Source organism: Ischnura elegans, chromosome 12, assembly GCF_921293095.1.
Source record: "Ischnura elegans chromosome 12, ioIscEleg1.1, whole genome shotgun sequence".
In the NCBI taxonomy this organism is placed as follows: Eukaryota; Metazoa; Arthropoda; class Insecta; order Odonata; family Coenagrionidae; genus Ischnura; species Ischnura elegans.
In genome coordinates, this window is record NC_060257.1 from 16342053 (window position 1) to 16368296 (window position 26244).

A 26244-nucleotide genomic window follows, 5' to 3' on the forward strand; every position below is an offset into this window, starting at 1 on the left:
CTTCTTCTTCTTCCTTCCAGGATTAGGCTACTAAGCCTATTCCGGCTCCACATCACCATCTTTTCCTTGGTCTTCCTATACTTCTCTTGCCAAATGGTTGATATTCCATTGCTTGCTTTGGAATTCTTTCATTTGGCATTCGAAGTAAATGTTCCTTCCACCTATGTTTGTAGTCTTTAAGTTTGTCAGTGACTGCTTGGACACCCAGTTCATCTCTTATTTGAGTGTTTCTTATTTTATCCAATATTGTGCAGCCTTTTACTGATCTTAAAAATTTCATTTCAGACGATTCTATCTGCCTTAATTCCTTCTTTTTTGGTACCCAACATTCTGATCCGTAGAGTACAGTAGGGACTGTCATCACTTTGTAAAATTTTATTTGTGTTTCTTTTCTTTTTTTGTTCTTTAGAGTTCTTCTAATAGTGCCACATACTCTCTGAAAAGAGTTAACCTTATTTATAATATCTTTTTCCTCGTCATATGTTATATCGCATCCTAAGTACTGGAAGTGCGACACTTGCTCCAGGACTTGATCCTCGATAACATTTTTGTTCGTATCGGGTTGCTTCCTAAAAATGCCATAGCCTTTGTTTTGGTTTTTGAAATTCTCAGGTTGTATAGCTTGCTCAACTGGTGTAGTCTGTATACTGCCACCTGCAGTTTGTCCTCTTTATCTTGTATTATAACCTGATCGTCAGCAAACAGCATTGTATTTAAGTATTGAGATGGTCCTATTTCTATGCCTGGTGATACATTATTCTCTTTCCACATTCTCAGAACGTCATCTATATATTGATTAAACAAGGTTGGGGATAGGCTGCAACCCTGTCTAACTCCTCGGTTAATGATAATTTCTTGGGTGATCTGTTTCCCTGTGTCAATTACAATTCTGGTGTCTCTGTATAGACTCTGGGAAGCTTTTATCAGATGTCTAGGAAACCCTCTTTTCTGCATAACTGACCATAACATTTCTCTATTTACACGATCGAATGCCTTTTCAAAATCTATGAATGCCAGATGCGTTTCTAGATTGAACTCTCTTCGTTTTCCAATGATTTGTTTTAAAGTAAAAACATCGTCAATGCAAGATCTTCCCTTCCTAAATCCAGCCTGTTCTTCTAATAAAATGGTATCAGAGACAGCTTGTAGTCTAGTATTTATTATTCTACTGTAAATTTTATATGCAGTATTAAGTAGACTTATACCTCTGTAATTCTCTGGATTATTTCTTTTTCCTTTTTTAAACAATGAAACAACCTTAGCCACATTCCAATCCTTTGGGATTTCAAGCTTTTTCCAACACATGTTGTACAGATGGAGGATTCTTATTTGTAGGGATGTACCTCCATATTTTATCAGCTCTGATTCAATTCCATCTATGCCAGCAGCTTTCCTATTTTTTGTCTTATTCAGAGCATACTCTAGTTCTTTCAAGTCAATAGGGTCCACTCCTATTGTTTCCTCTGGAGTGCTGATCGTATCATCTAATGTTGGATCATACCATAATCTCCTGTAGTGTTCTATCCATTCTTCCTTCGGTATAACATTTAGTTGAGCAGTATCTTTCTCTGCTTTGTTGAGCTGTTTCATCAGTTTATATGAAACTGATGAAACAGCTCATAGTTTTAAGTATAGTAACTATTCAGAAGTCCTAAAGATAATTAAAATGTGTATCGTTGAATCATATCTCCGTTAAATCTTCCCAAAGGAGTAACTCGTTGTCAGTTACGTCAGCGGTATCTTTATTTCACCCAATGACAGTGCATGTTTATCTATTGTATCCATTGATAATTAAATACATTTAACAATTATATAATTGGGTGTGTGTGTGTGTGTGAGTTCGGGGCGCGCGTCATATCCTTTGCGAATTTTTTCCGCCTGCCATAATGCTCGTTTGAGTCGTGTGGGTTGTCAGTTAGTACCTCCCGGTCCAGGTCAAGTCCTCGCGGGTCACGTGACCGCACTGCGCGAAACGCCTCTTTCTCCTGTCTTATGAATATATGCGGGCGCGGCCCGTCTTTCAAGTGTCTTGCGGCGACGATCGCGCCCTCTCCGTCGAAGGCTCAAAGGAGACGCGAAAATATGCAAATGACGGCGTGCGCGAGTCGTCATTCTTTTGTCGTCGCGCGAGCGGAACAATAGCCGTAATTACGGCGAGCAGGGCGGAGGGCGCTTCGGATTATATTTTGAGGAAGGGACTAAGTGGATCTCCGCAGCTGATTATTCTTACGGAGATGGTGAAGAGATCAGAGGGAGAGGAGGGAAAGCTGAAACAAAACACCATCGCGGTTGGTTAAAAATATAAAAAAACTGAGTGTGCTGAGAGAAAAAAAAAACAACTTCATGCTTGTTGCCACGTCGCTATGCCAACTGAGAAGAGCTGCAGACTTTTAATATTTTATTAATCAATTAAACACTCGATAGTGAATTGATTTTATCCATTCATTATGGAGTAGGGGAAAATAAACTCTTGTATATGGAATGGTGATACAGAGAATAAAACCAAGAATCAGCGGACTAGGCCAACTCGACGTGTAAGTCGCTTAAAACCAATGCTGTGTTCTAGCAATTTTAATGGTTTAGTAAGTAAATCCTTGCCAACATTTTCCTGTAAGCCAAAACTGAAAATGACATATGTCAGAAACATTTCTGGTGTCCCTCAAGGTAGTGTCATTTGCCCACTCTTCTATATCAACGATATTGGTGAAATAGTAGACTGTAAACTTCGACTATTTTCAAACGAAGCTATAGTTTACAGGAATATCCGTTGCATTAAAGATAAGGATGAATGACCTTACTGCAATCCAGGAATGGTGCGATGCGTAACAGCTAGAGTTAAATTTGAAAAAAAATGCATAGTCGTGAATTTCAGAAAAAAATAACTCCCCACAACAGAGTTCTTTTCAATTAGAGGCTGCAGAATCCGTAATATTTCTAGATGTTAGACTCAATAATGATCTATCGTGGAATAACCATATTCGTGAAATAACAAGTCAAGCTAATCGTAAATGGGGTTTTGTTAAAAGAATGCCAGGAAAGTTTGACGACAAAGTGAGAGATATGAGCAGATTCCTTCTGAAACACACTTCATAAACGCCCAAAAGCTGTGAAGCTAATATTTTTCTAAAGGTAAATTTATATTCATCCCTAATTTTATAAAAAAACGGGCATTAATAATTTCCTCGATGCGAATTTTCTGACGAATTCTTTTCTACGAACGGGCGATGAAGTCTCGTGGTAAGCCTTGCATAAACCTTCACAGCTCTTGGCGACGTGGTGCGTCGGATCGCCCTATTGTTGGAGGCAGGCGTGGAGGGGGTATGGTCACTGGTGACCTGGAAGCGAGGAACGGGCAGTGAATGCCCTTCACGCATGTGGGACTCGAAAAGGAACCGGAAGCAAAGGGTGCAGCATCAGCAGCCGGAAGTGACGAGACGCGACGCGCATGACAGGCAGGAGAACCGAATAATGAAATGGGACGAGACACCTAATGCAGTGAACACTGTGGGCCTAACCACGCATTACAAGGAAAAAAAGTCCAAAAAAAGTTTAGCTATCAAATATGCAATATATATAAGTAAAGATTTCTCGGTTTTTGCCCCTGGTCGGGTCCTATACGTCACTTTCAAAGTTTCGCCCATCGTCTTCAGGGATTCAGGAATCCAATTTGGATTTGATTTATTTTTCAGGGATGCATTCAGGATTGGATTCCTGATGAAGATGGGAGAGTTGTTTATCGAAACGTTGGAAGAAGACATGGAGGACCGGACTCGGTGCAAAACCCGAGGAATCTTTACTTCTATTGTTAACCGGGAGAGTACCAAACATTACATCCAATACATACATTTTTAAAGAACACTTAAATGTTTAAAAAAATTTTACAAAATGGTTCCACTGTAGAATTTTAGCTTTCCCCGGCGTGCAGTTGGAAGGAATACTTCTCGGGTTTCCCTCCGGGTGTGGTTTTGGGTAACTGATCCCAAAATTTTGACGGCTGAGTATGCCATACCATCATACTTTAGAGGTAGAATGTGGAGCCGAATTGTTTTCGACATTAAAAAATAATATTCTAGCAAAACTTTCACGTTTCATCAAAAAATAAGTTTTTTACTGAAGTTATCATGCACAATCATTCAATGCACATAGAAATAAATTTCAGAAATACCGAAAATAATTTGGTTCCAGATTCTATAGGTACCTGAAGACGGTGGATGACTCATCCGTCGAAAGGTTGGGATCCATTACCAATAACTACATCCGGTAAGAGACCCGAAAGTTATTCCTTCAAAGGGTTCCACTGGTTATGTTAAGAGATAATACTCTTCTATTTCAATTTTCTATTGACTTTATTGGATTATAATTTTGTTTAATAATAACTTCCTATTATACAGTTATTTATAGGAATTTTTAATTCTGAGAATTCTATATTTCGACTGTGAATCGTGTAATGTGTACCTTGATCATGTTGATAGTGGTTGAAATTGTACTTAAAGACAGATTATTTTAATATGATAAATCGCAGCCTAGCTCAGAAAATAGAGGAATGTTTCGGCTCAACCTTGCATTATATTGATGATAAAGTACAAAAAAGTGTATACTACATTTTAATCGGAAGCGTATACAGTGTTTGGGTTTAGTGTTATATATAACCCCTCGGAATCCGGATTTAAATTAAAAACATGTCGGTGTACCTTGCCCGAGCTTAGTGGCAATTTTTTTTTCCTCAGAACTCAATAATTCGACACAGAGAGGTAGGTTCCCTGATCAGGTTGATAGTATCTGAAAATGTATTTAAAGAGACACGATTCTACCATGATAGGTCGTAGCCTAGCTCAAAAAGTAGAGAAAAAATAAATCAATCCCGACCATAACGATGACTTTTTTATTTAGAGAATTCAATATTTAGACAGTGAATGAGGTTATATGTATGTTACGACCAAAGTTTAAAGACAGGAATGTGGTTTATCTCTCTCAATTTAAAAAATATATCTTGACAGGGTCTTTGCAAGGATGGCAAAGGAAATACAGCTGATTAGGACTACGAATGGGAGAAAATGTTCATATTCTTAATTATTTGCAGATAACCAACAGAGTTAAAAGATGCGGGTCACCTTAGCTACATGGTTAGAAAATTTAAGTTTACCTTTGAGCAGTATGAGCTCACTCTTAGCAAAAAGAGATGGAATACTCCGTTGTTGGAAGTGATGAATAAACAAATATAACATGAGAAAACGAGTTACCATAAATGTTGAATGGAGTTACCACAGCAAAGTACCGTACCATCCCTGCAATCCGGCCTTGCGGTTCTTCGATACATCCAGTAATCCGGCGTCAAGGAAGAGAATCGCATTTGCGAAGGAGGCATTCATGAACAGGAAGGAACTTTTGAGAGGATCGTATAGTAAGAGTTTAAAGAAAAGGTTAGTGAAGAGTTTGATTTGGAGTGCAGGTGTCTACGGTGCGGAAACTTGGACACTGAGGAAAGTAGACGAGAGAAGATTGGAGGCATTCGAGATGTGGGTGGGTATGGAGAAGAATGGAGAGGGTGAAATGGACAGAGAGGAAAAGGAATGACGAAGTGCTGGATATGGTTGGCGAGGAGAGGCAGCTTTTAGATTAGATACGGAGGAGACAGAAGGTATGGATGGAGTTAGTGCTTAGCGGGGAGGGGATGTTGAAAATGGTGTTAGAGGGTAGAATGTTAGGGAAACGAGGGAGGGGAAGGAAAGGATTAGGATTTTTAGATAGATTGAAAGAGAGTAGGCCTTACAGTGAATTAAAGAAGGTAGTGCTGGAAGGAAAGGGAGGCTCCCAGCTCACTTCTTGAATGCTCCATGAAAACCTACCTAAATCGGTAGAATACTATAATAATAATAATCCGCATGTATTTTGGTGATGCGACCCACCCACTGTATACAGAAAGGAAAACAAAATAGTGCAAGGAAATAAAAGGGACACGCCTAACGTGCAGTGCTGGACTAACGGTCTGGTAGGAAGTCAAAATTTAATCCAACATTAATGTTATGCAAATATTAATATTATTTTATTGAATTGCATTTGTTTACTGTTCGATTTCCAGCAATCTGGAGTTTTAGATAATCCTGTAACGTCAATGCTACATCTCTGTCGACAGTAGCGGATCTATGGGGGGGTCTTATATGCGAATATCCAATCCACCCCTTGAATATCCAATTTACATTATGAATGATTTACACTAGAATGGTAATTTTTTTAGTCCCCCACTACTGCTGGGAGGTTACCACCCAATTAGACCCCCTTGTCACTATCCTGGTTCCGCCACTGTCTGTCGGAGCACTTAGATCGAACTGAAGTTATGGATTATATTGGATAGAAGCTCAAGCAGATAAACCAAGAGATCAATAACAGAATTGCGAAGGGAAGAACTATCACAGAAGCTCTGTATTATATTTTAGGAATACGTCATAAACTTGTCAGCCCCGCAAGTTGTAAGCTCTCGTCCACGATCTATGGGCCTAATCTATTTAAACGAGCATCAATGTAACTCCAGCATCTGGACGCTAGTATTTTTCCCCTTCCTTCCGCTGTTTCCATCGCGTCTTTTATTAGAACCTGGTACGTACGGGCGAGTGTGACAGATGGAGGTTATATTTGTTGATATTGTCACCTCTTTATGTCCAGTCCCCTATGCGTCGAGCGATCCATCGCTATGGGCCGTACATCGCATCGCGACGCGTTTATTATTCATGATGGCCGCGTTTAGTATAGGTCACAAGTTACGCTATGCATCGGGAATTTTTCACTCCATTGTCTGCAGCTGATTTGATCTATTTCGACACAGCCTATCACGCCAACTGGGCTAACCCTCACTGCTTGTGTCAAAGCAGTTGCGCGAGCAATGGAAAACATGTTTTCAAAACTGAATAGCAAGATTCAACTGAGATGTTTATGGAATATGCACTGCATATGTCCATCTCTGAAGAAAACAGTTTCACCGCCATTTATGCTGACTACTTCTGGACGATGAAGTGCAGAGAGTTAGATTCGACAATACTTTATACAAATCCGTCGGAGTCAGGCATTAATTTATTGGTCCACATTATCTTCATCTTCATTTTCATAGTGACGTATTTATTCTGTTTTATATCCTTGATAACTTGTCCTAAGTAACACAGTCCAGGCTGATTACACCAGTCATCAGCAACTGTTTTCATCAGGCTTGTCTTCTCCTTAATGATTTTAGAAGACTTCTCCTCTTCCTACAAGGGCGTACCCAGGATCATAACTAGAGGGGGCAAGCCGTGGTCGTTCAAGTTGTAACACAGGAGAGGCGAAAACAAAACAAAATTTCAAGAAAATTAAAAAAGCGCATTATTAGTTTACGAAATCGTGATGATGACGTCTAACGTTGAAACCATGGCCGTGAATAAATATTAATTAATTTGAAAGCACAAAGTTCTTCTTTTCAATTTAATTATGAATCGCTTTCACCAAGTTACGCCTCAAACAATCAAGTTTATGAAATGTTTTTCTCGAAAAAAATCTTATTCTTATTACATGCTTTATACTAATATCACTTTTCTTGGATATAAAAAATACTTTCGATTTGGACTAAGTTTACTTTTACTTCTGGGGGGGAGGGGGAGGCAGCTGACCCCTGCTGCCCCTCGCAGAGTACGCCCATGTCTTCCTAGTATGCATTTCCTTAATTCTTAATCGCGCGATACTGGCGAGGTGGCAGGTGCTCCTGGCTGAGCTTATTGAGTCAGCGTCTACTTGACACCCCTTTATTTTGTCTCCACCCCGACTGATACTGCTTGAATTTATCATAATAACATGTAAATGATGAGACTTAATCCGTTATACCACGCAAATATGGAGATAATTTCTAAAGAGAACATTAATGAAGAACCCGTATAAATTCTCTCGACGGATAGCAATAGGGTAGTTTCCTTCATCAAAGAAAACGAAAGGTATTGATTGCGATTCGTTACCCACCATTAGTGTATTCATAATATACAAATTATTTGGGTTTAGAAATACCGGTTTAGACGAATTGCAAGGGTCAATTTTATCCTCATTTTTAAAAAGGCCAGATTGGCGCCCATGCGATGCCACTCCACGTGACGTCACAGGGACCTAGTTTCTATACGAGTATATAGGAGTTTTACATGGTCTGAGATTACCATGATTACCAGATTACCACGCGGAGTTTTTCCCGGCATTCATACTTACCCGTCGCGTTTTCGCGCGCTTGAAAATTTTCACTTTTCATTTCATCGCGAAAAATAGATATCGTCATATAAAAATCTAAAAGCATGAAATGCGTACTCCAGGAGTAATAATCTTTCGATTTAAGCAATAAAAAGATAATAGGAAACCATCCTATTATATCAACCCTTTCGAGTGCCATCCGATTTTCCAGTTACAATGCTAAAAGTGCCGAGGCATTTTTGCTGATTTTGCAGTACTTGATGCACTGAATAGTAGAGACCTTCACGTTGTAGAAATCCATCTTACTGATTTGAGAATGAAAAACTTTGCTGTTTCTACAATTTGGAACTTTATTTTCCTGACTAGTTTCGATACACTGTATCATATTCATTTGGCTATTCCTATGACTCAATTAGGTCTCAAAAACAGCTAAAGGTATACATTTAAAACTTTAGTAAAACTTTATAATGCGTGGTTTCACCTTTTTAATGAATTATTTGACGAATATTTGGTAATATGAGTAAATTTTAATAATTATAAGGAAATAATTAGTGATAGAATAAAATTAATATTGAATATTGAATGATTAGTGAACTATCGGCATCTAAAAGTGACATTGTAGGAGGGCCATCGCACCCCTGGCACCTTTCGCGAGAGATAGGAGAAACGCAATATCGCTCCTCGGCACAGTATCTTTGTTCTCAACCTCTCTCTATTTATCAATCAAAAATATCGATGCTAAGTCGTCAGTTTTGGTGATTAACATCAAACTTTGCCAACGCATCGGAATTGAATGCATTCCATGTGCAGGGATAACAGAAATAATCATATGAGGGTCCAACTCCTACATCTAATATCTCATTTTACGAAATGAATAAAGTTACATAGCTATTATAAACAATGAAATTTCGTTTTAATGCTGTACATGTTGAGTCATAGAGGTGTTTGTTTGGTTGTTCCTACAGATATCATGCTGATGTGTTTTACGTTCTATTATTTTACTTATTCCACTTATTAAAAGTGTCGGAGGATTGATCCTAATATGTAGTAGCAATAGTGATGTACCCATATATCAAATTCTAAAGTAGGTAAATATCCCTCTTAAAATTGTATAGATATTGTAAAACAAGTTATGAGCTGTAGGTGTTTTACCCACAGTCGCAGATGTAGTACCCACAGATGATGTCCAGCACTCGATATTTTTTATGGATATAGATATTATTATATTGATATTATAGGTATTATGGATATTATATGGTACATATGTAATGTATATGGATTTTAGATAATCAATGGCATGTGGATATTATTATATTGGTACATAGATATCATTTTTTCTGTGCAGTTAACAAGCGGAAGAAATAAGAATCGTGTAGAGACGGTGGAGGTCGCGATGAAAGGGGGAAACGAGCCCTTTGTCGGAGGATGCGACCGTTTTTTCCCGGGAAGACAACAACCAAAGCGGAAGAAGACTCAGGAGGACCATCTTTGGCGACCCTGGACCCGAATGGAAGATATCTGTACCCGTCTTTCCCGTTACACCCTATTAAGGCGGTGCCACTGACGCGGACTGCACCAGTCAAGTCAGTTTACACGAAGAAATTGACTACGATGGCAGTTGCTCAGAAACGATATCTCGCTACTTTTATCATCTATAATAATAGTTATCACATGAGTGCTAATATGACTCGTGATTTCAGAGGTTGGTAAACAAATTGAGTCATGATTTCGTAAGTGAAATATTTTAATTTCCCTTTCTTGGCAAGAAAATTGTTTTCAAATTTTAGAATACGAGTCATCTGCAGCAAGAAAGAATTATCAGCAGAAAATCCCAGGCGAAGAGAGCATTCCACCAAAAGAGAGACCTGCTTACAGCGGGAAACTTAAATATGGAAGTAAAGAAACAATTTATAAGAGCCTACATTTGGTGTATGCTCCTATACGGAAGTGAGGCATGGACAATGACCGCAGCGGAGAAAGCAAGGATAGAGGCCTTCGAAATGTGGTGCTACAGAAGAATGATGAAGATCAAATGGATCGACCGAGTTAGTAAGGAGGAAGTCCTAAGAAGAGTAAGAGAGAAGAGAAGCCTCATGAAAACTTTATTAAGAAGACGGAACAACCTTTTAGGCCACATCTTGAGACATGATGGCTTGATGAAGACAATAGTCAAGGGACAAGTGGAAGGCAAGAACGGAAAAGGAAGTCCTCGAACAAAATATATGGAACAAGTAAAGAAGGATGTGAAAGAGAAGAAATACGTAGGCGTGAAAAGATTAGCTGATAGGAGAACTGAGTGGAGAGCTGCGTCAAACCAATCTTAGGATTTTTGACCAGTGATGTTGATGATGATGAGTCATCTACATCTGCAAGGTACTGTGCAAGCCAGAAATAGGGTGTATGGTACGGGATGATTCTTCACTAGGCTTTCAGCACTCATTAATAAGAAACAAGTTCGTTCGCCGGACACAGGCTAAGCACACAGAATAACGACACGTGGTCAGACCAGAAAACTAGGAGAGTGCTGATGACACGAACAATCTACCATGAGGATGAAACTACTAATTAGTGATAGGTAAACGAACAGTCAGCGTAGTGGTAGGTGATTCATGCATGAGTTTTAACGTCCCAAAAAGTTCATGCAGAGAGTTAGGGTTTAAAAATGTAATAAGTTATTTCCTACACGCAGAGCATATTTTAACTAGTCCAAGACAAGGTATGCTAAAGCTAAACTATCGCAAGTATTATGGTCCGTAATTGTACGCGGAAAAAATGGCATATAAAATTTGTCGTCTCTGCTGTCTATTTGCCTAATATTATCCTTGTCAACGTTTCTACTATGCTAATTAGGATATCTCAAAATTTCATAAACATCGGGTAAAAAGTACCGTACTTGAAATTTCCGCAAAATATTTTTCCCTTCGATCAGTTGGACTTTCTCATTCCTAATCATAACAAATTTAGTTACACTACTATGTTTAGAAAGGTAACGTGGTAACATTTTCATTTAATTACTTTTCGATAAAAATTTAGGGTACTTACTGAGAGCAATTTTTTTTTCATTTTTTAATTATTTTAATTGTTGCTTGATTTTGCTCAAGCGGTGGACGTCAGGGATCTTGGTTAAGAGCATGTGATATTACGGTGTTAAAATTTCGATCTTGTGGAGTTTTTATAGCATACGATAGGAGAGGAAATGAAAACCATCCGCAATACAAATGGCGCCGCTCCATTTGTAGGGAAGCATTTTAGATCTAAGTACATCAATATAACACCCTGCGAGCCACCTCTAGGGTGTGTGGCAGGGGGTGATCAATTACTAGCATGTAAGGGGATCCCCACTTGTTCACTACATATGTATTCATAAAAAATATTAAACATGACAAAATATATACGCGCACATTCATGCAATGGCAAAACTCGCCAAACGCTAAGTAATTCCTACAATAAATCAACGCAAGGCGGAAAAATAACAACATAAATGAAATAATAAAAGTAAAGGAAAAATAAAAACATCTAACGAGTCGTCCTAGCATGTGAGGCCAATAATTTTATTAATCGAGACACATTTTCTATCCTTAATAGTACAAGGTAAGATTGACATTCTGAATCTCCCTGTTTTGCAGTCTATTTCTCGTTAAGGTCGTGCAAGGTATACCGACATGTTTTAAATGTAAATCAGGATTCCGAGGATTTATAAATAACATCAAACCCAAGCATTGGATGCGCTGCCGATCAAACTGTAGTAGGTATAGAGTTTTCTAAGCTTGGTTTTGAATATAATTAAAGGTTATGGCAAAACTGTTTTAATTCCTCTATTTTCTGAGTTAGGCTGCGAACTATCTTACTAGTGTCTGCATTTACAGCTACTATTAACCTGATCAGGGTACACAAAACCCTCTTTACTGTCGAAATATTTAATTTTTAGGATAAAAAATCCTCTTTACGTTCCGGACTGATTTCTTTCATAGGCCGCGATCTATATCATACTAGGATCACGTGTCATCTACATTTTCACCTATTATCAACGTGATCAGGGCACGCATAACCCCATTCACTGTCGAAATATCGAATATCTAGCAATTTGATCGATGGATTTTTCTTCCTCATAGGAAAATCCACTAAAATCGCAGGCACATTAATGGCTTTGCCTGGTTTCGCTGATGGTAGGACCAGCCCGCCTTTGTGACGGTGCGGGATTCCTCGTCCCTTCCCTTCCTTCCCTATCCCCTCCCAGGAGGCGTCGTCGGGCTCCTATCGCGGCGGCGCCTCCTTCCTTTTTTCCTTCCAGTCCTTCCCCTTCTGAGGCGCAGAGATGATAAGCTAACGCTTCCAGACCCTGCCCCCAGAAGTGTAACCTGCGAGCCCGCCCTAGGGTTTCTTATCCACTGTCGAAATATCGAACTCTCAAAATAAAAAAAAGTCCTCCTTCTGGTCGGGCAAGGTAGGTACACCAGCATGTTTTAAATGTAAATAAGATTCCGAAGAGTCATATAAAATAAATAAATTCGTTTCCCATGATGGTCGGACGCCGGAGAGGACTCGAAGCAACTGCCTTTAATAGAGTCTTTTATTGCGATCGCGGGCACGTAGACCACGAGGGAAGCGGAGAAATGAAGAAAGATCTATTGGAACCGGTATGCCCACTCTTCAAACGCCCGACTTAACGACAGAGAGAGACTCGCTGCTCGGAATACATAAGCCGGTGCGGGATAAGGACTGCAGTTGTGGATATGGGGAGCAGTTTCGTGTACCATCGCATGGGAATATCAATTATTATCCATCCACTCGTTGTCCTTGTGAGCGTTTTAATGCCATGGAAACGGACAACTCTTCGGGTGAGTGAAGCGTTCTTTTTTTGTTGTTGCCAAAGGTGCACTTGTTCATTAAGTGTGGGAAGAATGGAGAGCAGAAAATAACTCCATTCGCGGCAAAAAATTACATCCTGTCTCGGACCAGTGTACGACTCCGTTGGTGGAACTCATTTAAGTCGTTGGATTTCATTTTTTATTTCTTAAGTTATAAATAGCGTATTTTTCACCCAGGAGGGATGACGCTGCAACAGTTTGTCTCCTGAAGCAGTTCATCCCAGTCTCTGCACATTTAAAAGCGTAGTTCATGCCTGACTTAACAAAAGAGGGCGTCATATTCTATTGATGTTTTACGCATGTGAAAAATGTGATTTTCTGTGATTTATCCCTATTATAATTTTGTGGTAGTAGTATTATTTATAATTTTGTAGTATACTTATATGATTTATTACTTATTAATATACTTTTACAATTTTTTATATGTGTAAGACGAAGACTTGTGCACTGCTTGAGAGGAATTTTGGCATTACTTCAACACCTAATGCATCGAACTTTTGTATTGAATTGTATTTATACCTATAATCTGAAATTTTTATATGTGTTCGACCAGAACTAGCGCACTGTAGTGTTTCTGGGTCCAATAAATGATATTATACTACGATAACCTATCCAAGCAGCAGACGATATCCACGAGATATCTAAATAAGGATGATCTATTCAAAACACGTTGATATTACACGATGGATATTTTGACAACGACAACGATATTTTGTTACTTAGATATCCTATCGTTCGTAACATCCACAACGAGTTGTAAAAATAATGTTTCATAGACACCCAAGTTATAATATCCATGATATTGGATATTGCACGGATGTCATATTTTAACGCCGTCTTTTAATGTTGTCTGGATGTTGTTAGGATATTGATTGTTGCTTGGCTTGAGATGAATTTAGGCATATCTTATATACCAAATATAGTGAGATAACGTAATCAAAACTTTCTTTCTTACAAATGATGCAAAATACTTCCCATCACTGAAGGCCTAATGGGCACGTATTTAAAGAGCCCCCCCTTGACGACCGAAGTAAAACCTTGACAATGACAATTGTTACGATAACCTCGAACCTCAAGTGAGGAACACATATAAAGAATATTTGCGGCATAGCCCTGAAGAAATTAGGATTCGTCAAGCGTATTGTGGGAAGATTTTCGGATGAGAAAGTAAAAGAAAGGTGCTATTTCGCTCTCGTCCAACCGCACCTTGAATATGCAGCGAGCGTATGGGATCCGGTGCAGAAAGACTTAATCCGCGAACGGAACAAAATACAAAGGAAGGCTGCGCGTTTCGTCAAAAACTGCTACGGGCGTACAGACAGTGTTACCCAGATGTTAAGCCAATTAGGCTGGGAGCCGCTGGAGACTCGAAGGCTGCGCGCTAGGCTTAGATTGCTTGAACAATTGAGAATGGATATCTTTAAGAGAGACACAGAGAACATGTTATTAGAGCCACACTATATCTCCACGTCCGATAGAAGCGATAAATTAAGAGAGATGTTTTGCCGAACGGATAGATATGGGATTTCGTTTTTCCCCCGAACCATAAAGGACTTTAATAAACGCAAGTCCCAACCTCGTTAGAGCACTTCTTTTTTTTATAGTTGTAAACGGCTGGTGTCCTAACACCCCCTGCCACACGCCTTTTAGGCAGCTCGCGGGGTATTATGTAAATGTAGATGTAGAACAGTTGAAACCGCGGTCGGTTTAATTTGAAAATGCACGTGGAATTAAAAAAAACGCTTTAAAATTATTGATGGATTAATCAATTTACATTTACTTCAATTTAATTATGCCATTAGATATCACTATGATAAAATAAATATCTGTAGTTTGGTTTGACGAAGCTCGACCTCACTCCTGTCTCATATCAGCTAACCTTTTCTTGTTTACTTTTTTTCTCTTTTATATCCTTGACAACTTGTCCTCAATCATTAATTCTGAGTCTTCCTTGGACTATCTCTCCGTTCACCTATTCTTCCACTATTATCATCATCAGGCCATCACGCCTAGGTTCCATCTACGGAAATTGCTATCTTTATTTATTTTTTGCATTAAAAAACTGGAACGGAGCCCATTTTATTGAAATAAAGAGTCAGAGCTTTACTTTACAGACAACATAGAAAGAATGACAGCTATGAGCTTATTAGCTTGTACGATTTAATTTGTAGAACTAATTTAAAATGTGGTATTTTTTTATTTATGAAGTTATAAATAGTCTACTATTCATCTGCGAAGCATAACGCTGTAACATTCACGCCTAAGAAGGCGACAGGGGCACCTAACTTCAATACTTGATATTTTAGCTTTAGAAAATTTAGATTTCAAGTCATAAAACCTAATTAAATAAACTTTGTAACCTCCAAGACATTAATTTGTAAGCCAGACAAGTTTCAACAATTAGAAATTCTAATCTCGAAGTGGGTCATAGTACGAGGATATTGTTTATTTAAATAAAATGACATTCCAAGATAACTTAATCAAGAAATTCTTTCCGACAGTTGATGATAGAGTTATCTTATCTCTGAATGATGCAAAATATCAAACTCCCAAAAAGGAAAGGTAAGAATACCTCATCCTTATTTACGGATATGCATGAACAGGAAGGAGCTTATAAGACGATCGTTTTGTAATAGTTGAAAGGTTATTGAAGAGTCTAATCTGGAGTGTAGCACTTTACGGTGAAGAACCATGAACATTTAGTAAGGAGGACGAAGGAAGACTGAAGGCGTTAGAGATTTGGGTGTGGAGAAGAGTGGAGAAGGTGAAGTGGACGGAGAGAGGGAGAAACGACGAAGTGCTGGGTATGGTGGGTGAGGAGGGGCAGCTTTTAGATGAGATACGAAGGAGACAGAAGGTATAGATGAAGGAAGTGCTTTGTGGGGAGGGGATGTTGAAAATGGTGTTAGAGGGTGGAATGTTGGGTAAACGAGGGAAAGGAAGGGAAAGAATAATATTTTTGCATAGAATGAAAGGGAGTAGGCCTAATTATGAATGGAAGAGGGAAGTCCACGACGGGAGGTGAGAATACTGGAATACTACTTAAATACTCCATGAAAATCTCCCGTAATCACCACGTTAAACGTTGGAATACTTTAAATAAAAATAACAAAATTCCAATTCGTTGCCAGGCTCAATACAGAGCGCAGTTGTAATTATTGCTATTATAATACGGTGTTATTGTATCCGGGTTGGGTTGTGTTGTCCTGGAGTTCTACCATTACTTTCTATCGATAATAACTCGAAAACTATGGCCCAATAGACGCTCAAACGAAAGCATTTCTATCCTAAAATTTCGTTTTCTTTTACGTTGCGAAGTTTGAGCACGATTTGGTGGAGACACGTTGGATTTTGAACTCGATCTGGGTGCCTACTCTTTCCAGTGAGCAATCATTTCGATCGAATTTTTTTGTTTTCGTTGAAAATGCAAAACAACCTGTCAATATCCTTTGTTCTGCGCAAACGCTTGCACCCCGGTAATTGTTCCGCAATGTATCGTTGCCTACCAGCTACGCCCTTATCCTCTACCGGAAGTAGGCCTGTGAGCGCTTAGATCACATCCGGAGGTCACTCACTGTTGGTTACTCTATGAGCGGACAATGGATAACCGATGACCGATATACGAGTGACGCTTTCAAGTGGACAACAGCAGAGCTTGGTTATGACGTCATTTACGGGACCACACAGTTATTGACACCATTTTTACCAGAGTGAGACTATAAAAGGGATGTTTAACTAATTAACCAATAACACGGGAGTAATAAAAAGCTAAGATTTTTCATGAAATACCACATAAGTACTTTAACGAAATTATTGTTGTGAATGTAACTACATTTGAATGCCGGGAAATCTCCGTGTGACGTCGTTCTGGTTCCCGCTGCCGCAAGTGAGGTGACCTTGGGGCGAGGCTATGAGCGCTGATACGACGCAGGACGCTAGCAGGTAGCTGAGTACCATGCTAGCTGGTAGCGATAAGGATTATTAATACCTTATCAAACGAAGAAAACTTTCAGACCTTAGCCAGTTTTAATAGGTGATTATTAAGACATGTTTCCCCGAGCTCTGTGCCTCATGCATGCATTGGTAGTCTCAGGCGATGTAAAACTCCTATCTACTCGTATAGAAACTAGGTTCCTGTGGCGTCACGTGGAGTGGAATCGCATGGGCGCCAATCTGGCCTTTTTCAAATGAGGATAAAATTGACCCTTGGCATTCGTCTAAACCGGTATTTCTAAAACCAAATAATTTGTATATTATGAATACACTGATGGTGGGTAAAGAATCGCAATCAATGCCTTTCGTTTTCTTTGATGAAGGAAACTACCCTATTATACATATATGTAACACTGGTGACGGTGACGCGAGTCCAATGTCTTTTACCCATCTACTAAAGTGCTCAACGCGCCATAAGAAGTTTTCTCCTCAGAAATTGTGTCATGAAATTGTAACCCTAAATATTTGGTGCCAGTGCGAACCAAAATTGTTACCGGTTGAAAACCCACAATTTTTAAACTGAAGAAACGTTGAGTCGAGTTGAGTTTAGTTGAGAGAAAGTCAAGCGCTCCTATGGGCCGCGAGTTCGCTCTTTTGCCGGATGCTATGGACATCTCATGACTTCGAAGTGGCTGCTTTTAATTTTCTCCGTTGGTTTTTCGTGAATTATGCAGCAATTGAAAAATAAACAAAAATTACCAATCCGGCAAGCTTGGTGAAAACAGTACACATTCAAATGTCTTAAATCTGAACAAACATTAAGCTACAGTCTCGGAGTTTCCTTTATTTTTAAGGTATATTGCATCTTCTCCACTTATTAACGAGAAAAAATTGAATACGAGGTATAATATAAACTTTATACTTGTTTAATGATTACAGAATATTGTCTGCTTTGCCAATTTTTCACGAGAACAATGTATTTTAAATTCCTCCAATATTGTTGCACTTCTATTCAATATGAATAAGCAGTATGAAAATGAAATTTTTGCATTAAAAAGAGACAATGTACAATTACCAACGGATGAGATATGAACCATCACGTGTTACGAATAATATTACGCTCCAATGAAAGAAAATAATGAAATCAATTTACTTCACCATGAATTGAGTAAAAACAATATTTTTCCAGCTGGAACAATGATCGGAGAAAAATATTATGATGAAATATCAGAATCGGTCTCTTTGTCCTGTACAATCGGTAGTTAATGCATTGAAATGCTCACGTTCAGTCAACAAGGCAATTTTAATGGGCTTGCGATTTACAGTCATAATTAGCTTCATTGTCTTTACTGCTTTTATAATTAGTGACGGCAACATTAAGTAGTAATTGTGCCGTAATGTCATCGAAGAAAATGCAAGGAATACATTTCCTGCCATTAGCGCTGTTGAGCGCTTTGCACCTGATTTCATAAGCTAGTGCATGCTTACGCGTTTTCGCGAGTGTAACTACCGTTTATGTCATTAAATCTGTCGACGTGGGAGATGTATGTCAATACTTAAAGGGTCGAAAGACGCAATATAACGTCCAGAGTAATTTTAATTACAGCGGTTGGGGTTGTAATATTAAGCAATAGTGTGAATTCAATTATATATCATCCGACCTATCACTGAAGAGGAAGAATTTAATTCAAGATAGAATAAAGATCATCCCAAAAACACATTTAGAACGTAACTGAAAATTTTTCGACATTATTGAATAAATTACTCACCCGGAGGGAAGATACCCCTTTAGAAAGAGTCTACTTGTTTCGCGAAAACAGTCGAAGAGGTTGATTTGCCTAAGAAGAAATACTTTTTGAAAGATTGAAAGAGAGAAGAAATATCTACGTAAATAAGAAAGTACTATCATTTGATAGATTGGATAGGAGAGATGCGCTACACATATCTTCGTATAATTGACAATTTATAATTTATAATTCATGATGACCATGTGCATCTAATAAAAATGGCGAATCATTCCAATACACTTTTAACCAAACTTGTGGCAGATTTACAGTTTATTATTTTAGAAGTGCAGTATTAATTTGAACGATATTGAAGTTGGGAATATAAGGAAATTGCAAAGGTTATCATCGTTATAATAAGCACTTCAGTAATAAGGCTCACATTTATTTTCTAAGCAATTTAATATATTGAAAAAAAATCCCCATCTCCGCGCTAGAACTCGGTGACAATAAGGGCGTTTTCGGAAGCACCAAAAGTCAACATAACTTGATTTAGAGTTCACTTGATGGAGTATCGCAATGATATCAAGTGGCAAAATGCGAAATATAACCACTGGAGAAGACAACTGGCGGTCATTGCCGAATTAATGACTTGTGTACTACGGGTGGTATTGGAAATTTCGATTCCCAATCTTTTTTAAAATCGTTATCGTTGTCCTTCGCCGTCAAGTGACCTCGAAATTAAGTTCACTTCATTTCTAGCACTTTCGAGCTCAGAATGGCAAGACTTACTTTATTTATCGAAACGTAGGCGCGTTTCAGTGCAATAATTTTTGTGCCCACATGGTTGTGTTGTGTTGTAGTGTGTGGGTAGAGTGTTTGAGATATAAGTACCAAATTGAGATCATTTGTGATTTTAAATTGGTAGCAGAACGATAATTTCTTTACAAATTTTATAATATTTTGTCTACTGATCTTTTTTTCTTATTTAAATAATTTGATTACTTTTTTCCATTACAAGTAGAAATTTTTATCATTTCGATCATTTTTTACCATTTTCTTTCGATTATTTTTAATATTAATCAATATATTTTTTTGGTTGGACATACTCCAACAAACATTAAAGCTATTCAAAACTTGAAAAAGTTAAAACTAGAGGAAGTAAAGACATAGGGGAGACTCATAGAAGAGTTGCATGAAGAGGAAGTGTATAGGTTGTTAAAGTTAATAGATCATAATTCCAATTGTCTTTTAATTGTGTGTTATTAGTTGCCCCGAGCCTGGACTTAAAATTATTGACTAGCTGGGAGATGAGTTAGTTTAGACTGGGGAGTTTATGTGCGGAAATGATGCCTTGAATACTAGTAAACTTGGGAAAACTAATAAATTCCCTGGAATAAACACGCAGCTAGGCCTTGAAAAAGCCAACCACGATCAAGACAGAACACTGGAGAAGGAAATAATACCAATCAGGTTTGTTGAGGATAGACCATCTGCTCTGGCTCACGCGTATGTACACCTATTTACGGAAGGTTAATTACCTCTCCGTTCGCTTGCTTGCTTCGTCGGCCGGTAGAGGGATCGAAGGAGGAAGTATGACGGATTGTTTACCTGGCGGTCAAGATGCATTAGGGAACTATATGGGCTGAGGAAGCTCTGGACAGGGTTGGGGATGTATCCAGTACTAGCCGGTCACCCGGCGTTGCTCGGGAAGGATAGTATCCAGAGACTTGAGAAACTTGGAATTAAAGGTCATATGGAAAGGATTTGTATGCAAAGAAACGAAGTAGGTATGATGATGGTAAACATATGTAGCATCAAACAATGGCCAAAACGATTTCCATATACCGTGCATAATATCAGCTTACCCCCAGCTACACAATATTGATCATGCTACACATCCACATACTACCCCTTCAGCCGCCTAATAAGACGTGTGGCAGGGGGTGTTAGGACACCAGTGGTTTAAATATAAAAAGCAGATGCTCGAACAAAATTACGACTAGCATATATTGAAGTCCTTTATGGTTCGGGGGAAAAACGAATTCCCAGACCTATCCATACGTTCGGCAAAATATCTCTCTTAATTTATCGCTTCTGTCGGACCTGGAAATATATTGGGGCTCTAAGATGTTGTTCTCCGTGTCGCTCTTAAAGATATCTATTCGCAATTGTTCAGGATTGATCATGATGCGATTCCGAACGTTCTCTCTATGCGCTTGTCAAGATGTGTGCCTACCCGATAGGATGTCCTACCGCAGAGGTTGCATGGCGTGACGTAACAATCGGTAAGAAGAAAACGACGCATAGTTCGCGTCGAACACTATAAGAGTTAGCACTGCAGCCTTTTGAAGCATTAGATGCATCTACGTACCAGTTTTTGTTGCAATCCGTGCAGCCGTATTGAAATGCATTGCGGATAGACAAACAGACATCCTCTTTTATGTGTATGGAAGAAGATTGTCCTGATGTTGAAGTCTTAAAAACACTTCTACCTATATAATGCCCCTTACATTAATCTAAAACTACCGAGGGAAATAAAATAAATTGGGTCTGAATCCAGATAATTCGGCAAACTGAGAGCATGGCTATTTTTTCGCAGAAAATATAATAAAAAATTTTTAAACTCTAGGCTAGTGATGGGTTCGATAAGCAATCCAAGTGTCCGTTACATTTTTGTTATAATGGTTTCTATTTTTGTCGTTACTGTGCACTGATTTTGTTTGTTATTTTTGTACTAACGAACACTTTTCTGAGCATAAACTTTTTAGCTGCGTAGTTAAACCACCGCTACCGCCTGCGATATGCGCAAAATAATCGATTCCCATTTCGTTGAAACCTCAAGCTAGGTTTACGCGTCGAAGATAATCGCTATGATAACAGCGAATAAAAGGTATCTCCCGTAGGAACGCGTGTATAACTATTTACGGAAGTTTAATTACCTCTCGAAGGATACGTGTGCTTCGTCTGCTGGTAGAGGGAATTAAATTAGGGAGTAAGACGTATTATTTAATTGGCGGTTGAGATGTATAAGGAAACTTACGTCGACTGCAAATGCTCAGACCGTAAGCTGAGGGGAATTGCTCGGATTATATCCTGTTTTGCGAGGATGCTTATCTCCACGATAGATGCGGAAGAAGACGCTGGTCCAGCGAGAAACCAGATGAACAAAGACGGAAAGAATACAAAGGAAAGACGAGGACTATCGAGCATCGTCATCACCGGTCATCAACCCAACTCAATCAGGTTAGTCACGGAAAAATGTCGGTCTAAATCGATTTTTCGAGCAATCGATAACAAACAGTTCGGCTTTTCGACAAACATCGGAATCTGAACCAAAAGATCGATTAATCGAAAAAGTCGAAGATTCCTTAAAAAATTAGTTTGTACACAAATATGTTTATTATTCATTCCAAAAATGCTCAAAATACACGCTTCGAAGAAGAATTTACTTAGTAAGAACGGGGAAAAATTTGTTAGAATGCAGGCTTCAATTATAAATATTAAAAATGTACAAATACACGCAAATAAAAGATTTGGGATCACCATCAGGAAACATTCGGCTCACTTAAATTTTAGAGAAGGACTGATATGCTTTCTTGATGAACTAAGGCGTGCCTTTCCATTCGAATCAGCCTTAGAGAGAAGTCACTCTTATGGGACGGACGGCGTTATCATAGACCGGTGGTGATGCTGCTAAGATCAAACGAAATGGTCAAAGTTTAAATATCGGGTTTGGATAGGAACTAGAAGATGATGGATCGGTCTCGATTTCCTCGATCTTTGAATATTAAAACTGTATTTCCGAGTTAAATCGTAAGCGATTTTTCCATCAATAAATCGGAGACCACGCAAGTTAAGAAATCTATCGACAAGAAAAGAAATAACGGTTTAAATTTAAGCATGATTGATTGAATAATGATATTACTGAAAATGAAATAAAATTGTATGGGGTGGAAAAAAGGATAAGTTTACAAATATTTTCGAGGAATAAAAAGTTTTTATTTTATATTTTATGGTATTATATATTTCATTGCATAGTGGTTCTTAAACTTTACATTTAATTATATTTTGTGAATTGGAATGGGATACTATACTTAAAAAATGGAAACTCTTGGTAAAAATTATATATTTAAATGCGCAATCTCAGAATGGGTGAGATTACGGAATCGCATTGTTAATACTCGCTTAAAGCTCTCGTTTAATTAAGTTCAGAGATTAATTGTTTCAGACAATTGTAATCGCTCATTTTCGTCCAACCTTAAATGCCCTTAAAAATCGAGAGCATAAATAAAATGTCGAAAAGGTTGGATACCCCAAAAAAAAAACATTTTCATGTTAACTGCAAAGTCCATTCAAAGAAAAAATATTTGCATTGCCATATTTCCGTAACCAAGGAGTTGCGATCCCATGTTTATGGACAAAATGCTTCAAATTGTCTACCCTATCACACGGGGATCGGGTTGGTGCTGTGGCTAGAGTGTTGGCTTCCCACCCGGCGGGCTCGGGTTCAAATACCGGCAGTGGCAGCGAATTTTCAGAGACTGCCCGATCCCTGCTTGAGTGTTGTGTGGAGGACATTTCAAGCGCAACACTCCGTCCGTCGGATGGAACGTTAAGCCGTGGTCCCCTTGGCGCCTTTCGTTAAGAGCAGGCTAAAGCCGACGCCGGGTTTCTCTCCACCCTTCCTTCCATACTCTTCCCTCTTGGCGCAAATGACCTCAGCTGTCGGTCGCCTCCTCCAAATACCATACCACCATACCCTATCACACTTCCTGAAGTATTGCAGATTCCTTCTGCAACACCCTTTGTAGCCAATATATAACGCGAGATTGTTGTACGGTGGGTTTCCTATTACGAGAAATACCAATAATAGGATCGGACGGACAATGATGGGATGCGCTCCGATGATAAGATATAATCTGTTTTCATTTCGCTTCTAGCGTACACAGAGTAAAATGTAAGTATATGAACGATCTAAGGCCGTTAAATGTTTGAAAGAAATAATTTCCCCAAGGCCGTACTCTCCGCATTGGATTTGAGAGATTTAATTAATGGAAGATATTTATTGGGTTGAGACGCTCTGTGTTTCGGTTTTGATGAGCTCTTTATTTATGTATTTATTCAATGCAGTCTAAAACAGCATAAGGCCAATTACAAAGGACTCACAAAAGCAATGAAGACTTTTAACAAATGGTAAGCAAAACGTAAACAACAAGGAACAAAGTAATATTCAACAGTATTATCAAATAATAAACAAAGGATGGTAGTATTCATATAGTGGTGTAATATGTAGGGGGAATTTTGCGATGGGGATGGTGCGAGATATGTGAGGGATGAAAAAAAGGATCAACATTTGGAAGACATTTGGAAGAAGGTGGTCAGAACAGAAAAGAAAGTTTAGAGAATAAAAGGGGGGGGGTTGAAAGAATGGAATACTATCGACCTCGTCGTGCGCGAAGAAACACGCTTTGATTCTTTGTTGGCAGCCTTTTCGGACGTGGTTCTTTGTCTCCATATCGAGAAGTCAGATCGATGATTCGATGTTGGCAATTAAGCCCTCAAGTATTCTCCCACGAAAATTACAAAATAGGATCCTCAATTCGGCCTCTACATGTCTAATCACCCACTGCGCATTTAAATCGGTTTACAAAAGTCGCAACCCGCATCGCTGATGGACAAAGCGATCCGAGTTTCAGGGAGAAATTAGGTATAATTAGGTGTATTAAAAAAATTTAAATAGATAATGATTTGATCGATCGAATTTATGACTTTTCAATGAAATTCCTCGCAATGGCAAACATTAAACGGCAAAATATTGGAAAAAAAGTGGATCGATTGCATTGCATTCATCACCGCCCAGCGGACATTTTTGAAAACCGATTAAAATTCGACCGAAGTGCAGGGGCGGATCCAGGATTACTTTCTTGGGGGGGGGGGGGGCACAAGCAAGGCCGTATCCAGGATTTTGTTCTGGGGGGAGGGCACAAGGATATCTCGTAATACAAAACGAACGCAATGATAATGGGACCGTATAAAAAATCTTGCATATTTTTGAGGGTCTGTGGGGGGGGGGCACGTACCCCCCCCCCCACCATGGGTCCACCTATGCCGAAGTGGCAACTGAAATCAGTCTAGTATGGGATGGATTTGGGCCTCCTATATGCAGTCACCTTGTATTCTCTTTTTAGAAGGTCTGCTTGGCAGGAGAAACACCAAGCGTCCAATGAGTCCAAGAAAGGCGGCCCCGGGGAATTTATTACTTTCAACTACACAGATTAAAATTGTAAAAAGTTTTTACCCTCAAAATTTCAAGAAGAATCGCAAGATGTCGAAGAATATAAAACACGGTAGGACACACCACGTGAAAAGACTGGTGAGTCAAATTTTTTTCTGTCAGCTTGCAAGATGGCGTCAAATAAGCAAAATCAGAGCTGTAATATCATGTATGGGAAATACGCATTGTCAATGTGGTAGTAAAGTCATCAAAAAAGCAAATATCCAATAAGTAGTAGCAGTAGAGTCATGAATAATTACATGACGTAAGCACAAAGTTCAATAAGGGTAAGAGGGTTCAAAAATACATTAAAACGAAATAAGGTGGGTTGGAGGTGGTCCAGTATTCAGCAATGTCCTTTAACGTAGTATTCTGAATATCCTATCAATAACGCATTACTTTTTCGGAAAATTCAGGGCAAAACGTGGTCACAGTCGCTTGAACGCGGTAGAGGTGCTATACTGCATGTAAGCACGTCAGTTCGGGCACAATCCTGCATAGGATCTTTCTTTCGAGTAGGTCGTACAAGAATGGCACGCGGGTGGACGCATCAAGCTTCGGACCACGGTATCATGCCATGCTAGTTCCGGCAACCTTATACCCTTAGAGGCTTTTTTATTGTGGTAGTGAGCAGTAATCAAATATTAAGATTTATTTCAATTTAAAAAATTACAAATTTCCTATTTTAACTGCACCGTTCAATATCGATATTAAATACGGAAAACCATTATAAATTACCTAGGCTTTAGTCGAATTAAATATTTCTGTGACAGTGATTGCAAAGTAGAGAGGATGTAACAAAAATCACCTTTGATGTGTGAACTAGTAATACACATTGTCGAGATGGTAAAAAAGTTATCACAAAATGCAATTATCCGATAACTAGTAGCAGTAGAGTCATGAATATTTACATGACATAAGCAAAAAGTTCATTAAGTTCAAAAATACATTAATACGAAATAAATTAGTCCCTCATTCAGATACGTTCTTAAACGAAGCATCCTGAATATTTTACCCTTTTCCCATGCATGATATAACAGCTCTTTTTCTCTATGGCAACGCAGGTTTTACTCCCTCGTAACCTTGCCTCGCTAAGCTGATGACAGAGGATGCTACTGACCTTGGTCCAAGGTCTTCTTGATGGGGAGGAAGCCGGTTGAAATGGCGACGATTAGGCGACCTATTAGAACAGCTGCTAATGCAAACGGCGCTGCGTTGCGGTGGGTGGGAAAATGAGATGAGATGCACG

General features: G+C 38.9%; 1 protein-coding gene across 1 annotated transcript in view; it reads right to left on the reverse strand.

The window, feature by feature from the left end:
* Positions 1-26244, reverse strand: part of LOC124169133 — a 156007-nt gene that overhangs the window by 98815 nt on the left and 30948 nt on the right. The gene's annotated exons all lie outside the window — the stretch shown is intronic.